We start from the raw sequence: 27,592 nt of genomic DNA, 5'->3' as shown, positions 1-27,592 counted from the left end.
TGGCAAGGAAGCATTGGCTGCATCCGAATTTGCATACTTCCCTACTATATAGTAGGTGAAAAACAGTATGAGACAAAATAAGTATGTCCAAATTCAAAGTACTCATAAAAGAGTAGGCAACTACTGACCTACTACTTCTGAAGTGTGCATTCGATGGACACTTTACTATCCCATGAGGATTTATAAATGATAGTGAAGCGACACAACTGACACTGGTAGATTACATGATAATGAAAACATGGCAAATTTAGTACGTCCAGATTATATTCATACTACACATGTTCATACTTTATAGAACATACTTTTTTAGCGGTCGTGGAGTAATTACTTATTAAAAATAAGTACCTACTTAAGACAATATGCGATTTCGGATGCAGCCATAGTGTCATAAATGATGGAAAATCTGATCAGTGGCAGGGAAAGAGTTAATGTGTCTAGCAGTGTTGAGGAAAACACATTACAAGTAACAAGCGTTATGTAATCAGATTACTTTTTACAAGTAACTAGTAAAGTAACGCATTACTTTTTTGAGTTACTATATCAATAAAGCTCTCCTGTTCTCATGTTGAGAGGAATCATGAGTGTAGACTTGGAATTAAGCCTTTTTCCCCGTTATTATTTGATTCACGGAACCAGTTATCTTGCCAAGAAAAATCTTTATTCGTCAGCATTGGAGAGAAACTTGAGAATATGTTGTATTCAAGCCAGGTCTACGTGTTCCCGATATTTATCTGCCGTAGTACAGTAAGATTGAGCTTATATACACCACTGAGGGACTTTACAACTTCCCTGTAAAGTAGAAAAAACATGTTGCTTATGTTTAAAATGGAATGTATACCTCATGCTTACACATGGGAAAATCCACTTTTCATATTAAGAAACTATTTATCAGTGTATACATTTGTGGTATATTTGCATCAGTTGAAACATTCCTTTCCTTGTAAAGAACATGCCAACTGAAGTATCATCGTCATTGGAACATCTCTGCTCAGTGAACGTTGCATTGCACACACACCTCTAAACAAAATATATAACTCTCCCAGCTCCCCTCCTTGTGTCTAAAATATGATCCTTAAACACGTGTCCATGCAATCTATAGTCTAACTCATGCATTTTAAACTTCATAAGATAATACAACTGATTATGACTATAAAGAATAATAATACAGAGACATAATATTAAATAATGAAATTATATTAAAAGATGAAATTTTAGTCTTCAATGAGTAAGTGCAGAGGCGCTGTGTGTGAACATGATGGGTATTTTAGTTCTAGACTAAAGTGAGCATGCATTTACTCATCTCACTTGCACAAAACAGATTTAGCATTCCTCAAAATGAACAAAAACGGTAAAATGCAAAACAGAATATCATGCAAACCTGCAGTAATTAAATATGTTAAATAATACAAATATACTTAATGCATTTAATCTCAATTTCTTATCCAATGTTTTTGCAGCTGGCCTTCGATGATCCAAATCAACCATACAGACTTTAAATATACATCAGATTTGTGTCTTTTTTTTTTTTGCCCTCTCTTGTGCAGATGTGAATTTGCATTTTCATCAGCCTGAGGCTTATTCATTTCACTTTTGGTGGGAAATGAAGTGTGACATTGTTGTGCACTTTACTTTGATGGTCCCTTTTAGACAGTCTGTTGAGTAACATTGCACCTACAGTACCAGTCAAAAGTTTGGAAACATTACTATTTTTAATGTTTTTGAAAGAAGTCTCTTATGCTCATCAAGCCTGCAGTAAAAAAAAACAAAACAAAAAAAAACAGTAATATTATGAAATATTATTACAATTTAAAATATTGGTTCTCTTTTTTTATATATTTTAAAATGTAATTTATTTTTGTGATGCAAAGCTGAATTTTCATCAGCAAGTACTCCAGTCTTTGGTGTCTTATGATCCTTCAGAAATCATTCTAATATGCTGATTTATGATCAATGTTGGAAACAGTTGTGCTGCTTAATATATTTTTTTATAACCTGAGATACTTTTTTCAGGATTATTTGATGAATAAAAAGTTAAAAAGAACTGTATTTATTTAGAATTGAAATCTTTTGTAACAATATAACACTACCGTTCAAAAGTTTGGGAACAATAACTATTTTTTTTTTAAGAAATTAGTACTTTAATTCAACAAGGATGCGTTAAATTGATAAAAGGTGATGGTAACGATTTATATTGTTAGAAATGTTTTTATTTTGAATAAATGCTGTTTTAATGAATAAATGCTGTTAACGTTTTACTCATCAATGAATCCTGAAAAAAGTATTCCAAAAAAATATATTAAACAGCACAACTGTTTCCATCATTGATAATAAAGAGTATCAAATAATGAGTATCAAATCATCATATTAGAATGATTTCTGAAGGATCATAAGACACCAAAGACTGGAGTACTTGCTGATGAAAATTCAGCTTTGCATCACAAAAATAAATTACATTTTAAAGTATATAAAAAAAGAGAACCATTATTTTAAATTGTAATAATATTTCATAAATAGTTTTTTTACTGCAGGCTTGATGAGCATAAGAGACTTCTTTCAAAAACATTAAAAATAGTAACGTTTCCAAACTTTTGACTGGTACTACATGTCAACTAACTCTATTTGAGTATTAGACTGTTAGACTTTTTTTTGTTGTTATTAAAAACCAAACAAGCAAGTTGCAGCCCAGGTGACAAAAAGTAATGTAATGGATTACTTCCCATTCAACGTAACTGAGTAACACAATAAGTTACTTTTTTTGAGAGTAACAACATATTGTAACACATTACTTTTAAAAGTAACTTTCCCCATCTCTGGCCTTTAGATTTTGAAAAGCAGAATTGTGAAACATGCAACATTTCCAATCATCACGTACGTAAATGAAAAAGAAAGTAGAAAAAAATCTGTTTATGAATAAGAGGTTGATAACATGTTCTGGTTTAGCACTGACCATGTGTTGACTGAATAACAAAAAAATTACTTCATGTTTTTGAGTTTCAGGGCTCTATTAACTAATTAACTCTATTAACTAATTAACTAATGGTCCCTCAATCTATATTTAATCAATAAAGCTGCAGTGTTAATGACACTATTCTGGCTAGTATTGAAAGTCCTCTTGATTACATGAGAAACTGCCAGAGCTCTACGGTGCCTTTGAATACAGGCTAATGTGAAACGATCCTGATGTCTGTAAGCAACAGGTGAACGCTTCTTCATCCACTGCTGATGTGGACACACATGTTGAACACATACAACTAAAGAATGTCACAGATATCATATTATTTTTGTTTTACTGATAGCTTTCAGACATAAAGCTAATTAATCAATTAAAGAGATTAAATGTAATTATTTTCAAGTCATTCATTTTCTTGTGGCTGTTATGTTCTAATTTTATTTTGATTAAAATCATAATAAAAAAATCTGAAAAAGATGGCATAGACAGGCCACATGCTAATGCAATATGCCAATCAGAAGTGTGTGATTCATATATGATCCAGAATAGCAGCTATATATTATGTAGTTGATTCCTAATCCATGTATAAATAATGTTGAATTAAAGTTACTATTTATCTTCAAAGGGCAAAAGTATGTTTGTCCTTACTTTCTTTAAACAGCATCTGTTGTGAAGCAACTGCTAATGACAACAAGCGACAAGTCAATATGAATCTGGATCAATATATCCTGGTGCAGGTCCTTGAAATGATTTATGAAACACAAGAACAAATACACAAACACTTAATCAATTGCTACTTTAATGTCTTAACATTCAGATTCTTGCATACAATAAATAAATAATAATAATAGTATAAATCTCATATATAAACTGATAAGCCAAAATCATTTTGATGTAAAAATAATTAATTTGCAATGCAGCAAATATTTTAATGCTGACTTTCTAATCTCACCAGGAACTGCATAGATTTCATAATACATTTTTAATACAGGTCTGATGTGAAATCGATATGAGGCATTGATTATATTTCTAATTAAATCTGATATGCATCTTTTAGTTTGTTTTTAATTAGTTTTTGTCTCAGTAATGAAACTGCATGTGAACTTCGAGAACCCGACATATGAACACACGACCCAGCATTGTAATCGTCAGCAGAGGTCAATGTCACGTGTTCAGCAGCCAATCACACGCTGAATAACATTATAATTAGTCATTATTATGATGACAACCATTGTGAAAAAGAAGTGCACTTTAGCATACTTTAAAAAGAGCACTTATTACAGAAATTTTACAAGTGCAAACTGAATGTAATATTTTCGGACACATAATTGCATGTTATTTACAATTTAATACATTTATATTAAATGTAATTATTTGAACTTAAAGGAACACGCCGACTTTTTGGGCCTTTAGCTTATTCCTCGTATCCCCCAGAGTTAGATAAGTCCACACATACCCTTCTCATCTCCGTGCGTGCCGTAACTCTGTCTGACGCACCCATCGCTAGCCTAGCTTAGCACAAAGACTGGAGGTAAATGGCTCCAGCTAGCATACTGCTCCCAATAAGTGACAAAATAACGCCAACATTCAGTTTCCGCATTTACATGTTGTGATTTGTATAGTCACAGTGTGTACGAATAACAAGGTCACATGAGACACAGCCATCTTCTAACCGTATACATACTGGGAACTATATTCTCAGAAGGCGAAGCACTTTTACAGTGTCCTTGTTACATATGTTACCCAACCCTATACTTACCATAGTAAATACAGTAAATTATCCATAATTACATGCAACTAACCCTCAACCAAATCCAAATCATATCCTAACCCTATAGTAAGTACATGTAGTTAATTATTATTACTCAAATATATAATTGCACTGTAACAATGACACCTTAAAATAAAGTGTAACCATGTTTTTTTATAATACAACACAGTCTTTTAATGTCATGTATCTCTCCAACAAAAGTAAGTCCTGAAAAGTTGCAAAAGCAATCAGGACAGAGTTGATGCGGAGAGCCCAGGCGTTTGCTGCTGCATGTTGTCCTCACACCAGGCCAAACTCGTCCATTGAGGATTAAATGTGATTGGCTGTGGCTGTCAGGAGCCTTCGAGCCTCTCGCACCGCCGGCGTTTGACTTGTCTGTTCGCCGCTGACCTCCTGCCACCTCTGCAAACAGTCCATAATTAATGCTTAGGCCATTCGGAGGCTGATTGATTGGCAGGCCTGAAGCCTGGGGAGAGATTCGGGATCTCAGCTGTCCCGTGACAGACGTTCAGACCCCCATCAGCGCCTCTTCCCGTTCTCAGACTGCAGATTAGACTACATTTCAGCTGACTCTCACATCGCCGCACGTCAAAGACATGTTCTCGCAGACCGAGCGCTCAATATAAACATTTACTCCATAAACAGGGGGAATGCTGTCAGTGTGTGTGCATCAGTGAGATGGGGATTCAACTCTGGGCTGCACTCTCCACATCGTAATGAAAATCTTACATTACATTTACAATTTATAATCTCGGAGACGGCTTTCTTACCGACTTGTCTTTTGACAGTTCACTCAGCAGACAGCAAGGATACAAACCAATTATTGATACATAAGGAAGGAGTCACTAAAATAACTTTGACAAACTTTGAATATTGGTTTGTGAAAGCTTTTACTGAACACACACACTTTGTATGACTTTATATAATTTGACTTCTGAGAACAACGTCACAAATTAAAACATGAAAATGCAAGTAAATGTGCAACAAATTCACCAAATCTTAAAGACACTTATTAATTGTCATGAGACTGCTGAAATATCTTAAATTCAAGGTACAGTATGTGCATATGAATGACCAAGTGAAGCCATATATATATATATATATATATATATATATATATATATATATATATAAAGGTGTATTTAAACAGATATTTCTTGCTGGATGAAGGACCACCATCTTCAACTCAACCATACAAAGACAGAACTGTTTATGATCCCGGCCCAACCCAACACTACACCACAACTTCTCCTTCAGCTGTAGGTTCATCAACCATAACTCCATCAAGGTCAGCCAGGAACCTTGGCGTTGTGATTGATGATCAGTTGAACTTCACAGACCACATAGCTAGAACTGCCCGGTCTTGCAGATGAGCCTTATACAACATTAGGAGGATCAGGCCCTTCCTATCAGAGCTACTCAACTCCTTGTCCAAGCACTTGTTCTATCCAGACTGGACTAGTGTAATGCTCTCTCCTTCCAGCATCACTGTCAGACCTCTGCAACTGATCCAGATGCTGCAGCAAGAGTGTCTTTATCAAAGTCGAATAGACTCAAGTCACATCTCTCCTCATAAACTTGCACTGGTTGCCAAAAGCTGCTCGCATCAAGTTCAAGGCACTGATGTTTGCCTATAGAACAACCACTGGCTCTGCACCTCTTCATGCATACATACTTAATGCATACTCTTAACTCATTACTTCAGACCTACATGCCCTCCAGAGACTTGCGTTCTGCAAGTGAACGGCACAAAATCACTTTCACTGACTAGTTTCTCCTTATGGAGGATCCCTTTACCACTCTACAGATAAAGCGTTGTCGGGAAAATGTGGTTCGCGTATCTACCCCGAAGGGATACAATTCTGTATCAAAATGTTAAGGTCAGACAAGTAGTTTTTTAAGGCTTGGTTTGTAGGGAATTACAAACCTGCGCACATATATTCAAACGCGCATACCAATAGACTCGTAATGCGCATGTGCACGCCATCAGCGTTCTCACAGGTCTCGCGTTTAAAGTCTGTGTAGAGTTTCCTGTTAGAACGGTGTCGTGTTAGCGGCCCCTAAGTTAATAACTAATGATCGTTGCGACGGAAGTGAATCAATCAAATTAACTTTAGCTGGAAAATAACTTTATTCAAGAACTGCTATAAAGCCAAAACAATCTCTGTTACTTTAAACTATCCTTGTATCTCTGTGAAGCCGCTTTGGAACAATCTACATTGTTAAAAGCGCTATATAAATGAAGATGACTTGACTTGACTTGACTGACCTTTACCTGGACTGTTCTAGCTGGTGGAATGACCTGCCAAACTCAACCCGAGTCTTTAGCCATCTTCAAGAATCTACTAAAGACGCATCTCTTTCGCCAAGATTTGACTCAATAATACCAACATCTATTATATTAAAAAAAAAAATCCTTGCTACATGTGCTGCGCTGGTCTAGCTGAGACTGGTCATATCATTTGTATATTGTTGCCCTATTGTTGATTTGAATGCTTCTATTGCTCTCTTCATTAGCAAGTCACTTTGGATAAAAGCGTCTGCTAAATGATTAAATGAACATGTAAATGTAATGGTGAAACTCCATTAGTTTCATTACACGTTTAAATAAATCATAAAGTTTTGAAATGTGACACGTGTATTCAATTGTGAGCACTGACGTATTATTCACAGCAGGCTGTCTATTGTTTATTTTGTTTTTGGCTTTTGTTCATTTATTTATTTATTTTTTGTAAAATATTTCCAACTTGTAATAACAGATCTGTCTAACTTGGAATTAGAATCTCACCAGGAGTGATTGAAGGCATCATGAAACCACAAAACAACAATTTTGATTTCAAAGGATCTTAAAGTAAATTGCAGGTCCATTGTAAAGGTTTTTGATGAAAGAAACTTTGATGAATATTAGAAGTGTTCTTCAGGGGAAAACAATAGTAAAAAGCTACTAGATTTAAAAAACTTAAAAAAAATAAAAATAAAATAAAAAGTGACTACTCAAACAATGCAGACGTCTGTTTAGCAATCAATAGGTTCAACTAGCTGAGCAGCACACTAAGTGACAGAGCTGACATTAAGTCATTGGATCAGTACCTCGCATAATTACGAAGAAAAAGAGATTGTTGCACATGATGACAGGACCTGTCTCTGGATGCTCTGATGGAGACGCCGCTGGCTGTGTTCTCAGTGACAGAGAAGCTTATCAGAGTAGGTTCAGGTGAAATGATCTGACACACTCTTTCAACGCTTCTTCCAAAACAAGGCAGAAGCAAAGCTGTGATTGTGGTGTCAGACATATTTAAACAATTTCCCAAGAAAACAATCGCCTTCTCGCTACAAAAAAATGGCAAAATGGGTCTGAATAGACACAACAATCATGTTGTAAGCTGTCAAGGTGTGCTGTCGTTCTCTTTGAGTGTACAATCTAGAGGAATATTAGGTTTCTCATTGCTAAAGATGGTTAAGGATAATCTAAAATGAGGCTCTTGAAAACTTTTATGGTCCCAAACCAGAGCCCTGGTGCACTCCTTACATAAAATACAGAATACACAGACCATTTTTTAGATTGAGATAGACACAGAAATGTACAATATTGAGATAATGACAACATACAATAGTAATGTATTTGCTGTTTATTTTTTTGTATGGCTGAATACAGTAAGATTTTCAGTAATGTCAGGATAATTTGGTTCTGTGCAATTTTCTAATGATTTGTCAGTACCATTAGTGACAGTCATTGTGTGTGTGTGTGTGTGTGTGTGTGTGTCAGTACAGTAAGTCTTTAAAAATTACGCAGATGTGATGAATATATATATAGCATTAAAAAAAATCATTGATCTTGTATATCAAATAAAATCAACCTCTATGTATGAATGTACTGTATGTACTGTATGCATATGTCTAAAGTTGTAGCTGTCAATATATTACAGAGAAAATTTTACAAATCATGTTGATGTACAGTATAGTGTATGTAAACAATCTTTACCCCAACATCATCTTCTTAAATGCATATGTATCTCATTTAACACTCTCTGCACTGATGTGTTGTACATTTGTTCACTTCTGCTCACTGAGTTTACATAACACCCTTTAATTCAGTAGCATACTGTATGTACGGTATGTCAATGTGTGGGAATGTGATGCCATGCTATAACTGTACTCCAGTTGATGAAGCATGACCTTCTGGTTTATAAATCTGATGAGTTAATATAGGCCTACATGTTCTGTACTCAACGGTCTTCAAACTGCAGTGTAAAGTATATTGGAATTACTAACATGACTTCGCTTTACATCATATGTGACATGACTGATGCAGTATTGCAATGATTGAGAGCAGGAGCTTCTGCACTAGGAAACATGAATGTAGTAAATAACTGCTAGAGGGACCACAGACACAAATTGAATGCATTATTCTGCTGTGACTCTTTGACCTGAATTTCATCAGTGCAATTGCATGTTTCTAATCGATATCCAATACATCAAGATGAAACGTGCAATCTAATCACACACACTGAGTATTTTTGTTTTTGCTGTTTATTTATTTATTTATTTACTGGTTGCACTGGCAAAATACCATAAGCTGTCATTATATTGTATTGAATTTTGCAAAAAGCATGTAGCAAAGGTCAGGAGAATGCACTGATAATGTACTGACGGGTACAGCTCATCTATAATGGAGAGGCAGAATGTTGAGTTTTTTGAGTGCTTGTGGATTTTTTAAGTTTTAATCACCATTTATGTGCATTGTACATTTCTAGAAATCTTCATTTGATTTATGCAGAAGAAAGCTAGTCATACATACCTGGAATGGCCTGAAAGTGAATTTCCAGAAAGTTGTTCTGGTACTATTCTGGGATTGCATGATGTTGTTCATTTAAACTGGCAAAGCCTGGAGTTCAGTGCTTTCATTCATGCACATCCCTGACGGTTCGTCCAGGAGAGAGTGAATGAAAGGAATTGAGGCGGACATATGCAAATATGTGTGTGATATCACAATGTGGAGAAAGTTGTCATGTATTCTGTGGATATAATTCACAGATTTAAGACATTCAAAATACTTTTAATGAACACCAAGTACTAGAATACCATTTACATTTACCACACAACAAACCATTAACAATGCAGAACCATGAACAGAGGGAAACTGAGGGCTTAAATACACAGGGAATGATAATCAACGGAACGGGGTACAGGTGTGAACTAATCAGAAAACATGACAACAACTGTATGAATGAGAACTCGGGCAAGACAGTGACAAGAAAAAGCATGGAGACAAAACTAAACAGGACATGACAATGAAACTATTAAGGCTACGTCTACATTAATCCGGATACATTTGAAAGTGGCGTTTTCGTTTAGTCCACACTAGCGTTTTCAGACGTTTCAGTGTGGATGAGAAACTTTTGAAAAACGCTGAATTCACCTTTACTGCGCAAGCGTAAAAAACCCACAAAAGATCAAATAATAAATAAATAATTAAGTTATCGCCCAATTCTTCTGACTGGATAATTTTATTTAGTAAAATATCTCCTCATTCACTGATGCGGTCCAGGTCACACGCAGTCACCGTACATTTGGTCTAAAACGCTAAAACTGCTCTCATGTATCGCCGCAGGACAGCAAAGGTGAGTAAATTCTGTCATCTTTGCAGGACTGTGATATGAAGAGTGTGCAATGTAGAATATTTTTAGCAACGGTGTGAAAGTGAACAGCACATAACAGGCACAATACTGGTATAAACATGGATATCTGTTGGTACAATATGTGTCACATGACTAAATTTACATCATCATTTTTAAATACCACCGGTTTCACAGTCCACACTACAGTCCACACTACAGTCCACAGTCCACACTACAGTCCACACTACAGTCCACACCACAGTCCACACCACAGTCCACACCACAGTCCACACTACAGTCCACACTACAGTCCACACTACAGTCCACACTACAGTCCACACTACAGTCCAGGACTACAGTCCACACTACAGTCCACAGTCCACACTACAGTCCACACTACAGTCCAGGACTAGAGTCCACACTACAGTCCAGGACTACAGTCCACACTACAGTCCACACCACAGTCCACACCACAGTCCACACTACAGTCCACACTACAGTCCACACCACAGTCCACACCACAGTCCACACTACAGTCCACACTACAGTCCACACCACAGTCCACACCACAGTCCACACTACAGTCCACACTACAGTCCACACCACAGTCCACACCACAGTCCACACTACAGTCCACACTACAGTCCAGGACTACAGTCCACACTACAGTCCACACCACAGTCCACACCACAGTCCACACCACAGTCCACACTACAGTCCACACACTACAGTCCACACACTACAGTCCACACACTACAGTCCACACTACAGGCCTCACTACAGTCCACACCACAGGCCACACCACAGGCCACACTACAGTCCACACACTACAGTCCACACACTACAGTCCACACACTACAGTCCACACTACAGGCCTCACTACAGTCCACACCACAGGCCACACCACAGGCCACACTACAGTCCACACACTACAGTCCACACTACAGTCCACACACTACAGTCCACACACTACAGTCCACACTACAGTCCACACTACAGTCCACACTACAGTCCACACTACAGTCCACACTACAGTCCACACACTACAGTCCACACTACAGTCCACACACTACAGTCCACACTACAGTCCACACTACAGTCCACACCACAGGCCACACCACAGGCCACACTACAGTCCACACACTACAGTCCACACTACAGTCCACACACTACAGTCCACACACTACAGTCCACACTACAGTCCACACCACAGGCCACACTACAGTCCACACTACAGTCCACACACTACAGTCCACACTACAGTCCACACACTACAGTCCACACTACAATCCACACCACAGGCCACACTACAGTCCACACTACAGTCCACACACTACAGTCCACACTACAGTCCACACCACAGGCCACACTACAGTCCACACTACAGTCCACACACTACAGTCCACACTACAGTCCACACACTACAGTCCACACTACAGTCCACACACTACAGTCCACACTACAGTCCACACACTACAGTCCACACTACAGTCCACACACTACAGTCCACACTACAATCCACACCACAGGCCACACTACAGTCCACACTACAGTCCACACCACAGGCCACACTACAGTCCACACTACAGTCCACACACTACAGTCCACACTACAGTCCACACTACAGTCCACACACTACAGTCCACACTACAGTCCACACACTACAGTCCACACTACAGTCCACACACTACAGTCCACACACTACAGTCCACACACTACAGGCCACACCACAGGCCACACTACAGTCCACACACTACAGTCCACACTACAGTCCACACCACAGGCCACACTACAGTCCACACACTACAGTCCACACTACAGTCCACACACTACAGTCCACACTACAGGCCACACTACAGTCCACACACTACAGTCCACACTACAGTCCACACACTACAGTCCACACACTACAGTCCACACTACAGTCCACACACTACAGTCCACACTACTGTCCACACTACAGTCCACACACCACAGTCCACACACTACAGTCCACACTACAGTCCACACTACAGTCCACACTACAACGTGAAAACTGCGTTTTCAAATGTATCCACTTTGGAGTGTGTTTTCAAAAAAGCATCGTTTTCATTAATAACAACGCCGTCTCAGTGTGGACGGAAGGCCAAAACGGAGAGAAAAATATACGTTTTCAAACGAAAGCATATTAGTGTGGACATGGCCTAAACTATACAATAAAAGATCATGGCAGCAGTAGAAAACAGGTCATTTTGGCAGCTTGATCTATACAGAATTTTGGTCAGAATAGCTCAAACAGTAGTGCGTTGGCGCTTGCAACGTCAAGGTCATAGGTTCGATTCCCAGGGAAAGCAAGAACTGCTAAGAATGTAAACATGTGGACCTTGAACTGCAATGTAAGTCGCTTTGGATAAAAGCTTCTGCCAAATGCATAAATGTAAATGTAAGTGTAGAAGGTCTGAATCTTTCAGCATATTTTATTGTACAGTGACCTCATATATCAAAAGTTGTAAGAAAATGTGTCCTTTAGGAAAGTAAATGGAAACTGTTTTTACATCATGTTAGCTCTAAGACTTTAGTGTAGGATCCCTAATGTAATGATAAGCCTCATATTAATGTTTTATCTTAAGACAAAAAACATCTCTTGCAGTCTGTCTCTGTATTTTGCATCATCCATTGTTCTTTCTGCTTTAGATCCCTGCTGATGAGAAGAAACCTCCTGCACGGCGATATCTCTCTGTACTAAACTCTAACAGTGATGTCGTTTTAAGTGTGGTCAGGCCTGGGTTTGTTCACCAACTGAGTTCAATCTTGACTAAAGAGGTCTGTTTTGCTGTCATCTGACTACAAAATGTTTTCCCGCTGCATTACTTTATTTCTGTTATTTTATCAGACAAAGTACATGTAAATCCTTTTTAAGGCAAGGCGCTACAGGCAAAACTAAATAAAAAGGGTTTTACACAGGGGTTTGTTCATGTAACAATCAGGGCTGGATTTCCCGAAACCTTCTTAACGCTACGTGGTTCTTAAGTTACACCTTAAGCTGTACCTTATCGATAATACGGGTTTCCTGAAACGTTCTTAGTTAAGTATTCCTTCTGTAAGTCATACGTTCGGAAGGTTGGTCTGGACCACTCTTAGCTTCACCTTATCACTGTTGCAGGTCTATATGAATATAATTAAGAAGTTTTAATACAGCCAGACAGTGTTCAGTTAGGCTAATTCAAGTGTTTTCATGCAAAGAATAAAACTGTCATTAAACGGATTGTTGTTAGATTTTTTATTATATTATTATACAACATTATTAATTTAATAAAAGAGCGCTTTTAAAGGCCAGTGAACGCATAGGCTACTGTCAGTTAAGTCCTATTCAGACGCTAATATTGTTTCATGGGCTCGTCCGGTATTTTAAACATTTAAAGGGTTAAGTCGGTGATTTTAGTGCCGTCCGAATCCATAATGTCAGTGTTTTTTCTCACCCAACCCGCATAAAAATCCCTGGCCAAGTTAGTACCTACTGTTTTTTGACAAACAGGTCGTGTGGGAATATAATTGCCGTCTGAATCCACATCTCTGAGTTTACAAGAAGAGATTCGAAATTCACTGCTACTTTTTGATCACTGCCGAGCACCGTACGTCAGATGTACGCTTTTATTACTGAAATGCTGGAAAGTATTTATAAGAACAATATTTCATCGCAGCTCCACCTCAGCGAACAACAATGGGAAAGAGAAGAAAGCATGTAAACATTTTAAATGGTTATTGTGGCAGCAATATATGATACAATTTTAAAATATGTAGGCTATGCTATTATAGGCTATTATTGTAACGGTCACCAGCTGGAGTGCCCTTGAGTGCCACCAGAGGGCACTCCACACCAGACTATCATATTTCACTCACACTACATTTCCCAGAACTCACTGCCCGGACTCATTATCATTGATTGCATTCACCTGTATCTTATTACCCTGTTAGTCTCAGCCTATTTATACCTTGTATATTCATTCATTCCCTGCGAAGTCTTGTTTTGTGTCACACTGCATTTCTGAGCGTTTTCCCTGTTTTCATGTCTCTTGGTTTTTTTGGATTTTTTGGACCCCTGCCTGTTTTGTTTGTTTGTTTGTTTGTTTGTTTGTTTGTTTGTTTGTTTGTTTGGACTGCCTACCTGTGTTTTGACCCATTGCCTGTACTTTGGATTACGCCTTTGGATTGCGCCTTAAATAAAAGCTGCATTTGGATCTGAACCTTCGTGTCTCCGAGCAGTTCGTAACAGAAGACTTCGCCACACCAAGATCCAGCAGCGATGCAAACCATGGACCCAGTAATCCGTCTCTTCTGTCTCAGCCAAGGTTTTGTGAGCTCTGCCATGGGGTGGACCTCAACGATGCGGTCTTAAAAGACATGTTCCACTATGGGCTTGAGGACATGTTAGAGTACCTCATGCCTGACAACACCCCTCAATGGACTTTTATACAATATGTCGACCTCGCTCTTCGGATAAGCGGCTCGTTGTTTACTGTGGGATTTGTGGATGAGGGGTCCCACAATCTCACAGCATCCACTGAGCCAGAGCTTCACGTCAGTCCTGCCGAGCCCGAGCCAGAGCTTCACGTCAGTCCTGCCGAGCCAGAGCCAGAGCTTCACGTCAGTCCTGTCGAGCCAGAGCCAGAGCTTCACGTCAGTCCTGCCGAGCCAGAGCTTCACGTCAGTCCTGCCGATCCAGAGCTTCACGTCACGTCTGCCGATCCAGAGACTGAGCTTCACGTCACGTCTGCCGATCCAGAGACTGAGCTTCACGTCACGTCTGCCGATCCAGAGACTGAGCTTCACGTCACGTCTGCCGATCCAGAGACTGAGCTTCACGTCACGTCTGCCGATCCAGAGACCGTTCATGTCACGTCTGCCGATCCAGAGACCTTCACGTCACACCTGCCGAGCCTGCACTTCACGCCAGTCCAGCCGAGCCTGCACTTCACGCCAGTCCAGCCGAGCCTGCACTTCACACCAGTCCAGCCGAGCCTGGGACTGAGAGCGTCATGCCCGCCGAGCCTGAGACTGAGAGCGTCATGCCCGCCGAGCCTGAGACTGAGAGCGTCATGCCCGCCGAGCCTGAGCAGGAGTTTGTGAGCGTCATGCCCGCTGACCCAGAGTTTCAGAAGATGCAGGTCCCGTCCAGCACAGAGCCTTCAACGCTGGTCCTGTCCAGCTCAGAGCCTTCGCCGCTGGTCCTGTCCAGCTCAAAGCCCTCTTCATCGCTGGTCCTGTCCAGCTCAAAGCCCTCTTCATCGCTGGTCCTGTCCAGCTCAGAGCCCTCTTCGCCGCTGGTCCTGTCCAGCTCAGAGCCCTCTTCGCCGCTGGTTCCGCCCAGTTCAGAGCCCTCTTCGCCGCTGGTCCTGCCCAGCTCAAGGCCCTCTTCGCCGCTGGTCCTGCCCAGCTCAAGGCCCTCTTCGCCGCTGGTCCTGCCCAGCTCAAGGCCCTCTTCGCCGCTGGTCCTGCCCAGCTCAAGGCCCTCTTCGCCGCTGGTCCTGCCCAGCTCAAGGCCCTCTTCGCCGCTGGTCCTGCCCAGCTCAAGGCCCTCTTCGCCGCTGGTCCTGCCCAGCTCAAGGCCCTCTTCGCCGCTGGTCCTGCCCAGCTCAAGGCCCTCTTCGCCGCTGGTCCTGTCCAGCTCAAGGCCCTCTTCGCCGCTGGTCCTGCCCAGCTCAAGGCCTTCTTCGCCGCTGGTCCCGCCCAGCTCAAGGCCCTCATCGCCGAAACCGTTCCCAGCACAGCCATGGCCGCCCGATGGACCGTTGTCTCCGCACTGGCCGCCCGAGAGGTCGTCTACGCCTGTGTCTTCGTACAAGATGGCCGACTCCACGCCTGTGTTTTCGTACAAGATGGCCGACTCCACGCCTGTGTCTTCGGACAAGACGGCCGACTCCACACCTGTGTCTTCGGACAAGATGGCCGAATCCACGCCTGTGTCTTCGGACAAGATGGCCACTGCATCCCCTAAGCCCGTTCCTGTTACTGTTCTTGAGCCCGTTCATGTTCCTGAACCGTTGGATCCGCCCGAAGTGTCGTCTCCGCCCCGGCCGCCCGAAGGGTCGTCTCCGCCCCGGCCGCCCGAAGGGTCGTCTCCGCCCCGGCCGCCTGCACAGCCTGCTCCGCCCCGGTCGCCTGCACAGCCTGCTCCGCCCCGGTCGCCTGCACAGCCTGATCCGCCCCGGTCGCCTGCACAGCCTGCTCCGCCCTGGGCTTCCGTCCTGCAGCAGTCTTCAGGTCCTCTTCCGCTGCACGGGCCTGGCCCGCCATCCCGCCCCCGGGTCCGCCTCCGCTCCACCTCCCTCCTGGAGAATTTTCTGAGCGTCTGGAATCCGCTCCTTAAAGGGGGGGCTATGTAACGTTCACCAGCTGGAGTGCCCTTGAGTGCCACCAGAGGGCACTCCACACCAGTCTATCATATTTCACTCACACTACATTTCCCAGAACTCACTGCCCGGACTCATTATCATTGATTGCATTCACCTGTATCTTATTACCCTGTTAGTCTCAGCCTATTTATACCTTGTACATTCATTCATTCCCTGCGAAGTCTTGTTTTGTGTCACACTGCATTTCTGAGCGTTTTCCCTGTTTTCATGTCTCTTGGTTTTTTGGATTTCTTGCCTGTTCCCTGGATTACTCTTTTGCCTCTGACCCCTGCCTGTTTTGTTTGTTTGTTTGTTTGTTTGGACTGCCTACCTGTGTTTTGACCCATTTCCTGTACTTTGGATTACGCCTTTGGATTGCGCCTTAAATAAAAGCTGCATTTGGATCTGAACCTTCGTGTCTCCGAGCAGTTCGTGACAATTATAGTTTGGATTATTTTTTTATAATATCCCATGAGTCCTAATAAATGCAATTTCAACAATTTCTGAAGTGCTTCTTTTATAAAGAACACCACTTTCTCACATAAACGGCCCCTGCACGAGAGAATAGCTGATTCTCGAGTCATTGATATCAACCAACTCAGCACCATCGCCACGGACAGCACCGGGTAACGTCGCACGTAAGAAGGTATATCTTAAGCGGCTTCCTAAGGTATGGTTCGGGGAACATGCCTATCAATGGTATACCTTCATTTAAATTATACCTTAAGAGTCTTCGTAGCGCGCTAAGAGACAGCGTAATCGGGAAACCCAGCCCAGACTGATTTTAATTGCGAAAAAAACATGTTTTTGTTTTTTGACTGTTGACCGTATTTTATTGTATATCTATTTATGGAGTGATTAAAAGAGATATCCAAAATCTAATATTTCAGCAAAAATTAAACAAGAATTGTGTTTTTGTTCAAGTATCTGTTCTGGAAATTGGTGCATTTAAAAAAAAAAAATTATACAATGTCTAATTTGCATATTTAAACATGACAATTCAGAAAACCTGTGATACAAAATGTGATTAATTAACTGGGGATGTATGGTGATTTTTATTAGTTAAAAATGCCATAACCTGTGATGTCTTGCATTAATTGTGCTGTTAACTCCAAGCAATTTGTTATCTTAGTATCCAGATATTTGTATAGGTCTCTCCTCTCACTGTAGATTAATTTGTGTCTATATTTATTTCTCCTGAGGAAGTTTTAGGAGAAACCTCTGCGTGTCATGTCCACATTTTAAGGAGAAAAGCTCAGTTTGCTGTATAGACTGTGATGTCTCAGGAAGCAGTGAATATTGCTTGTGAAGCACTGCTCATGTACGCTGTGATATTCATTGAGCATTACACCAATACACGCAGGTTGACCTTTGAGTCGTAAATGCTTTTTACTTGAAATGTCTCCCGGCTGCTGAGTAAATCAGTGAATATTCATCATGCAGGTCTATAACACAATAGCAAAGTTAATTGGAAAGACAGCGTTCTTGGCTATAGTTCATCACAACACAATCGCACAAGTCTGCCAAGAACAGAAGATCGTACAGAGTGACACAACATCATGAATGGAGCAATTGCTGTTAAATATTTGGCTCTATTGCACTGCATTTTAATTCCGTTGAGCAGATGTTCACCAGTGCTAAGAGTTTATGGAGAAATGAAGCTTTATCCCGCTGTCATTTAGATTATTTAACAGCAACACATTGTAATGGGGGAGACCGGGATGGTTGAAACACATGGCGATCTGTGACACCATCATTTTAATCAATAAGAAATGAACTACGGGGTGAAATCACCATTAAACATGATCTTCAGTAAAGAGGTGAATATATTTGACTTGCTTTCCGCGAATAATGGGCTCAAATATAATAAAAGAAAATCACAGTTTGGATGCAAGTAGTAGCTATAGATTTCTGAACTACTTTATTTTGTTGCAGACACATAGCCTATGGGGATATTAAAAGTTGGACAAAGATAGCTTAAAAGGAGAACTGTAACAATGCACTGTTTCTCCAACTCATTTCTTTCTGAAACGCATTCATGCATGTCATGCTTTCAGAGCAGTTTTCCCAAGGAAAGAGGTTAGCACTCATACAGTTTGTAAAGGATCATATAAAGACACACACTCACACATCAAAATAACCAAGGTTTCTGCAACAACAACAAAATAAGAAATGCGTTTTTATTTTTATATTTTTGATAGTGGAGTTGTCACCACTGTGTTCATGGACTTTTCAGTTAGTTATCATTTGTCACATCTTCTTTTGTTCAGTTTCCCGCCACTAGCCTGTCTCCCTGGTTACCATCATTAGTTAATCTGTACCACTCTATTAATTACCATGTTTGCTATTTAGTTCCTATATAGTCTTTGTCCGATCTCCGTTATGTATGGTTGTGTTTATCCTGCCCGTCTGTCTGCTTGAATAACTTTCATTAAAATAGATGTACATTGATTTTAATCTGTTTGTCTTCGTCTTCCTATCTACTGTAAGCTAACCGTGACAGAAGTGCAGGTTTGATCCGTTTGTCTGATATCTGAGTAAAGGAGAGGAATGGCTCAATACTCAGTTCAATACTGTTTGGATTAGACTGGATTTTTTTTTCCACTAAGAGTCACACTTGCTGAATCATAATGCACTGAAACTCTTACTGGAATACAATGTGATGTATTATTTCAGTAAGAGTTTAGACAGATATACACTCACCGGACACTTTATCAAGTACACAATGCTATTATTGGGTTGGACCCTGTTTTGCCTTCAGAACTGCCTTAATCTAAAAACAACATCAGCTATTATGCACACGTAATCTCTTTATTTGTAGTATGTAGATTCTGTATTATGTGTTTATTTGGTATTGTGTAAATTTGTATTTTGTGTACTGTATATTGATTTGATTCTTTGTGGCATTGATTCAACAAGGTGCTGGAAACATTCCTCAGTGATTTGTCCATGTTGTCATGATATCATCACACAGATGCTTTAGATCTGCACATCTGTGATGTGAATCTCCCGTTCCAGCACATCTTAAAGCTACTGTATTCGATTGAGATCTGGAGACTGGAGGCCATTTGAGTTTAGTGAAATGAAAGCTTTAGCATAAGTTCTGCCGGGAAGACTCAGTTGTTAGGTCACTCTATCTTCTCATCTATCCAATCACATTCTAATACTCGTGGTATAAAAGATTGGTACTTACACACGTTTGAGTTTGCAGATGCTGACGCTTCCATTCACCTCCATCCTCCCCACCACCACCAGGATGGTCCCTTCCTCCATCCTCCCCACCACCACCACCAGGATGGTCCCTCCCTCCATCCTCCCCACCACCACCACCAGGATGGTCCCTCCCTCCATCCTCCCCACCACCACCACCAGGATGGTCCCTCCCTCTGTCCTCCCCACCACCACCACCAGGATGGTCCCTTCCTCCATCCTCCCCACCACCACCACCAGGATGGTCCCTTCCTCCATCCTCCCCACCACCACCACCAGGATGGTCCCTCCCTCTGTCCTCCCCACCACCACCACCACCACCAGGATGGTCCCTTCCTCCATCCTCCCCACCACCACCACCAGGATGGTCCCTCCCTCCATCCTCCCCACCACCACCACCACCACTAGGATGGTCCCTCCCTCCATCCTCCCCACCACCACCACCACCAGGATGGTCCCTTCCTATACCTCACAGGGGGTCGGCTGCGCCCCTGCCTTTGTCTTCAGGAAGGATATGCAGAGTCCGGACCCTCAGATTGCGAGCTACGGACGGGGCCTACGCCAAAGGACTTTATTGCTTGCTGGGCTGTTAGTAAATGTATAATTGTCACAGTATTTATTATCCCGAGTCTTTCTGGTCTTTCATTGTCATGTTCAAGAGTCCAGTTTGAGATGATTTGTGACATGGTGCGTTATCGTGCTGGAAGTAGCCATCAGAAGATGGACATGGTCAGCAACAATACTCAGGTCGGCTGTAGTGTTTAAATGATGCTCAGTTGGTGCTGAAGAACCCAAAGAAAATATCCATTACACCTTTACACCAGCAACAGTCTGAACCGCTGATGCAAAGCAGGATGGATCCATGCTTTCACGTTGTTTACACCAATTTCTGACCCTTCCATCTAAATATCAGATTAGTTGTTGCCAGTTTTTAGTTGTTTTCACAGATCTTTGTGAACCGGGATCGCTTTGACAACTTTGTCATCTGTACGCGAAAAAAAGCAAATGAAAAACGTTTCTGTTTTCTGTGCATTGCCGTTATGTGAACGAACCCTCAAACTAATCTTCAAGTTGCAGGCATGGATTTCTCCAGCCAACATTCAACGTTTGTTTTGCTGAACTTTCTTTTTCTAGATGACTTTATGTACTATATCTTCATTTTCCCTCTGTAAGTCGCCGTGTGGCCTAGACGAAAGCAAAGGCTCTCATGTCTCATTTGTTGAAAGCCCTCACTGCTGTTACTCTCTATCATTTTTCGACGTGCTCATCAGCCAGACAAAAGATCAAATGCTTTTCTGCGAGTCATTTCTAGCCATCAATAAATGTGATGGTTCCAATTTCTCCATTTAAGATGACGCACATTTTGTGCCCTTAAGAAGAAAAATAGAATATTAATGGGGATCAAAGTGGACTAAAACTTCAGAAAAGCCAAGGCTAATGGAGTGTATTGAGCACATCATTAATAACAGAGACTGTGGGTTTGTAATAATCTTGTTATGGTTTGAAATTATAGGAACACGTAACAAACAACACTCAAACTGAAGGAAGCGTGTTTAATATGATGATATTAACAAAGCTGACAACAGGTTTCTGTACTGAAGTGATTAGAGAATAAGAGTTTTTAAGCAAAACATGTAAATGCCGTTGTGTGTGCAGCTCTGTTATTGCACATATGATTTCCCCAATTACAAAACATGACTTAAAAAAATAAGACACATCATTTAAACACTTTCTAAATTTAATTTCTCATTTTGTTACACAAATTGAAGGGACGTTTTCATGTCATATCAGTTATAGTTTACGTATAGTGTATTAGAGCTGGACCAGCAATGTACTAATTGAACTAGTAAACCTGTTTGGCAAATGAAATGTAATATATTGTCATGCTGTTATTTGCTATTGTGCATGTTTATGTTCCCCCAGATTATCTCTTTATGAGTTCATTTCTCGTTTCCATCACTTGTCTGAAGGGTCACAGGTGCACAAACAGAGGATATAATTTACAGCCAGGGTCCAAAAATAACACGCCAAATTGTGAGTAAAAATTGGCTTTGGTAAGTAAAGTTACTCGCCAACTGGCTGTTAGCGTTATTATGAACATCAGACCCTGGCTGCTAACAGGGATGTGAGTGATTCAAAGTAAAGACTTACAAACCGTCTACTAAAAACATCTGGCAAGACTCAATTATCTTCTAATGACTTTAACCAGCTGTTAGACCTTTTATTGACAGGCGTGTGCCCGATCAAATCATGTTTGTTCAATTGAATTTGCCACAGGTTAACTCCAACCGGGGTAGAAACATTTCAAAGGCGATCCAGAGAAATTCAAATGCTCTTGAGAAATATATCCAGTGTCCCAGAAAAGGATGTGAATACTTATGCAATTATTTCAGGTTTTATTTTGTAATAAATTTGCCAAGCTATTACAAATCTGTTTGGTAACACTTTATTTTGATGGTCCCTTTTGAACATTCTGTTGACTATAAGTAACTTTGCAACAACATGTCAACTTATTCTAACCCTAACCCTACCAGTCTACTAATACTCTACTAATGCTCTAATGAGAGTTAGTAGACATGTAGGTGCAATGCTACTTCTAGACAACAGAATGTGTTAAAGGGACCATCAAAATAAAGTGAAACCATCTGTTTTTATTTTTCATGATGGTGTATTCAGTGTAGATTGATGTGGAAAGTAAGTAATTTGAAGCAGTTTAGCAAAGGCCTGCATGATAACAAATGTGAAAAAATAAATTATGGGAAATTAAAATTGGCTTTGGTGAGTAAAATGACTTGCCAACTGGCTGTTAACATTATTATGAATTGCAAAATGATGCTGAACTGTTTAAATTGAGTTGTAAGCGTGATAATTAGAGCCTTGCTCGCTGCTAACAGGGATATGAGCGATTCAAAGTAAAGACTTACAAGCCTCAAGATGACTCATTCGTCTTCTAATGACTTTTACCAGTGAAAAATTATTACCATCAAATGTTATAGAACTCGAATAACTATGGAGGCTTGTTTCCGCCACAGAATAAAACATTTTAAAAGATAATTGCGACTTTTTATCTCACAATTGCGAGTTTACATCTCGCAATTCTGACTTTATGAGATGCAATTGCGACTTTATATCTCGCAATTCTGACTTTATAACACGCAATTGCAAATTTATTTCACGCAATTCTGACTTTATAAGATGCAATTGCGACTTTATTTCACACAATTGCGACTTTATATCTCGCAATTCTGACTTTATTTCACGCAATTGCGAATTTATTTCACGCAATTCTGACTTTATAAGATGCAATTGCGACTTTATTTCACACAATTCTGACTTTATTTCACACAATTCTGACTTTATATCTCGCAATTCTGACTTTATTTCACACAATTCTGACTTTATATCTCGCAATTCTGCCTTTAATTCACGCAATTCTGACTTTATATCTCGCAATTCTGACTTTATTTCACGCAATTCTGACTTTATATCTCGCAATTATGACTTTATTTCACACAATTATGACTTTATATCTCGCAATTCTGACTTTTTTTCACGCAATTCTGACTTTATATCTCGCAATTGTGAGAAATAAAGTCAGAATTGCGAGATGTAAACTCGCAATTGTGAGATAAAAAGTCGCAATTATCTTTTAAAATGTTTTATTCTGTGGCGGAAACAAACTTCCATAAATAACTGTTAGCTGACATGTAGTTGCAAAGTTGATTATTGGTAGAATGTCTAAAATGGACCAATGAAGTGGGTATTTAATTCTTTCTTTGGCTTACTGAGAAATGTTTCTGATATTCTTTATGCCAATGTTAGTTCACCTTTTTGAAAGCCAGTACCTTTGACATTTTGCAAGTAGTGAACTAGACAAAATGACAGCTTTAAGCTCTTTAGACCATGACAGGGATGAATTAACTCACATTTTGTCCCAAATGAATGACATTTTAAGCATGACAAGGCTGTCACACGTTTGCCTGACTGACCAAGTTAAGATAACTGCACAGAATGGCCCCGAATAACAGCCTTCTGAAGACTGACTGCAGAATGAAGTGTCACATCAAGGGAATCTGGAACATTCCTAGATCATTTCCTTTTTATCAGGTCAGAAGTTAACCAACAAAGATATCCAATCAGACATGAAAAAAAAGAAGAAGAAGAAGAAAAAAAAGACATAAAATGTGACATTCAGATGTGCTGTACTATATATAATCTCATATCGCATTACTCGTCACTCCAGGCATTTTCTCAAACAAACAGTCAAGTAAAAATGCAAATACTTTAAATAAATACATACATATTTGTCTATATTTGCATCCATTGTACCTATTCAAGTTATAAATATTATGGCAAGGAGATGCAGAGATTTTTGACCTCAGTTTTTGATCAAAAGCACCTAAAATATGCTGTTTTGCACTTGAAAGGTTATGGAAGAGTTTTTTATGTTAAAATGAATTCTCTTAACCCAGTTTATTATTCATTAACTACTATTAGTGTGCAATTCAAGGGTTTATCTTCTCCCTAAAAGTTTGAACATTGAGACCCTCAGGCACCTGAGACCTTCCTCTAAGATCTGTCAATCTCTTTCCAGCTCAACCAATAGGGTGAGTTTGGGGGCGTGGCTACTGTAGAATGCTGAGAGTTTGGGTTCCCCCAGTGTTTCTGAAACTATACTTCACCTTTAAATAATTTTGTTCTCATTATTACACATTCACAGTAAAAGCCAACATTACTGTGGTGACCACTTAGAAATGTCCTGCTCAAGTCATGCTTGCGATGGTGGTTCAGGTTGATCAGCTGCTTCTTTAAACGTTTCATTATCAACGTCATCGTTACTCTTCGTTTCACTGTATATCAAGAGCTGAGGAAGAGCTGAAATTTAGATTTGCTAACGGGCATTTGGTTTCCAAAAATGCACTGTAAGCGGTTGACCAATCACTACAGACTGGGCCATCTGACCAATCAGAGCAGAGGAGGCTCTCAGAGAGGTGGGGTTTAGAGAGTTCAAGCTCACGCAAAGGTTTGCTACGGTTTCTGGGTTGAACGACATGTTTCTTGGAAATGGGTTTGAGATACGTTTTCTCTTGTTTGGTGGGTGTGTGAAAAATGTCAGCCAAATCAGCAGGAACATGTATATAAACCACACGGCGTTAAAGAGACAGCTCACACAATGGGTCCAAGTAAAGTCGTTTACAAATGTGTCCTGTAGCTCGGTATATGCAACAATTGAAGATATTAGAAGACATGTTTGTCATAAGAGTTTTATAGAATAGCATATCAACAGTGATCAGCAATAATGATAAGCCTAATACCCACAATGAAAATGAATAAGGTCATATAGATTATAACACAGTCTCGGAGGTAAGAAGTGGATTATCCTTCTTCTGAAATGTTTGTCTTTTCATCCTGAAATGCGAGGCAAATGCTGGATCACAATAATTAGGAACCACAGTTTCCACAAATCCCCTCACTCGATTGGGATGTTCTCTTTTATTCTGGACGGCAAGGGCAGTGACTGTAACATCGAGCGTATTTTGCATTATTAAACACGTATTTATACCGATTTCATCAGACTCTGAAAATTCTTCAAAAAGAACTGAAAGAATGTCCTTCTCAGCTGCCGTAGTTGCAACTCTTGCGTCATCAGAACAGGGCGTTCAACGCACTGCCGTTTCTGTTTAAAAAAAAACATTTTGCAACTTTTTGTCGGGGCTGAACGCAGCAAAGATCATTTATCAAACTGTTTCAGACACTGTGAGAAAAAAAGCTGATGCTGCAGTGTATATTATGAGAAAATGAAAGTGTGTTTTGACCTTGGATGCGTGTAAACCTATTGAAGGAAACTTTATTAGGAACCTATAAGGCTGTGTTCACACTTGGCATTAACATGCGAAAAGACAAAGTGTAAACGCGCTTCTGATGGGAATGTTATCCGATCAGCGTGTCCAGGTTCGGAGGGAGTCGAGGACGTATTGTGATCAGATCTCAGTGTAATGTAAACGCAGTCCAGCCGTCGTGTCTGGATTCATTATTCCCCCTCCTCTCTCCCGAACTGAGAGCTGTGTGGTTTTGCGATACAGTCGAGTGCGAAGTACATCGCAAATATACTGAAATGTTTGCCTTCGCACCCGAAAGTTGCAGAACCATTAATTTTCTGTAAAGAACGCGCATTTTTCCCACCACAGCTGGCAACGTTCTCGGACCCATACGTTTCTCTGTACCGTTTCCATTACGGCATATATCCACATTATTAGCACTTGTTAATCATTAATTACTTGCACATTATTAGTACTTCATCCTCCTCATTTTACGAGATTTGTAAAATGTCCCCAGACGGAAACTGGTTTTAAAAGAAAACCCCAATTTATTTTATTTATTTATTTATTTTTCGCGGTAATGCGAGATCCGATATGCTATCCAGATACAGAAGCCACTTGATGTGGACGGGTGTAAACACACCGTGTCCTGATTGGCTTATGATCCGATAATAATAATAATAATACATTTTATTTATAACGCACTTTTCATCAGAGATCTCAAAGTGTTAAAGTTCAACAGGTTAAAAACAAAAAAGATAAGTCCCGATCTGCTTGATCAGGACACGGTGATCGCATGTTAATGCCAAGTGCGAACGCAGCCTAAGATAGCATTATAGGGGCTCTTTAGGTCTGAATAATTAGGTGGCAAACGTTCTCTTGCTGTCGCCCTGTTCCTGTCTCTCCACCTCTGTCTCACACAGAACTGCCTTTCGAGTCGATTGATGTTGTTGAACGGAGCGGCGCCGACTGCGTTTGATAATCTGTCATCCACACGCCGTGCTCTGTGTCATCAACATGCCACGAACACTGCTTCACAAATTAAACACTGACATTTTAACTTGAAAATCTGCACTTACGTGACATGCTGACAAAAACGAAGCAAATACCAAGAAGTGTTTGCTTAACTGGAAAACCAGTGGAGGCTTTCTGACAGGAGTGTTTAGTTTGTTTCGCCACTTCCCAACATGCATCAGCCAGCGTAAGATTTATGGCTTTTCTAATTAAATTTTGCTAAGCTGGCAGACACTTGAGCGAACTGTGATGTTCCTCCTGGATTCTGATTAACAGGGGCTGAATTCATTATTGTCCTGTAGTGCTCGTCTGGGTCCTTAACAGCCCCGGCTAATTAAAAAGAATAATGCTGCCAATATTATATCACATGCAATCAACATTTATGCTTACTTGTAAAAAACGTAAATACACAAAAGACTGTAGGTGTGTAGTATTAACCTTGACCTAAAGCAAGAAAACTTTTGAACCTTCAAAAATACTTATATATTTGCAATTCTGAAATATGACGATAACGTTTGTGGCCACAGACGCAAAACGAGACACGACTAGTGTAGCTTTAATAATTCAGCATCTGGGTTATTTTGTATTTCAACCTAATTTGGTGCTCAAATGTCTTTACTTTTTCAGTCTTTCAAATAATGAGTCGAGAAGAAATGTTTTCATTTATTACACTGCAAGTTTGGTTAAAGGTGCTCTAATCGATGTCACATGTTTTTTAGGCCAATTTTTTTTTTTTTGTCACATCCAGCAAACATCTCCTCACTATCCGCTAGCTGCCTGTCCCCTGAACACACTGTAAACAAACGCAGTCTCTGTAGACAGCCCAGGCTCCACAAACG

Source organism: Leuciscus leuciscus (assembly GCF_965113295.1).
Source record: "Leuciscus leuciscus genome assembly, chromosome: 5".
Taxonomy (NCBI): Eukaryota; Metazoa; Chordata; class Actinopteri; order Cypriniformes; family Leuciscidae; genus Leuciscus; species Leuciscus leuciscus.
The sequence above is the reverse complement of the archived record's forward strand: the minus strand, read 5'-3'. Positions refer to the sequence as shown.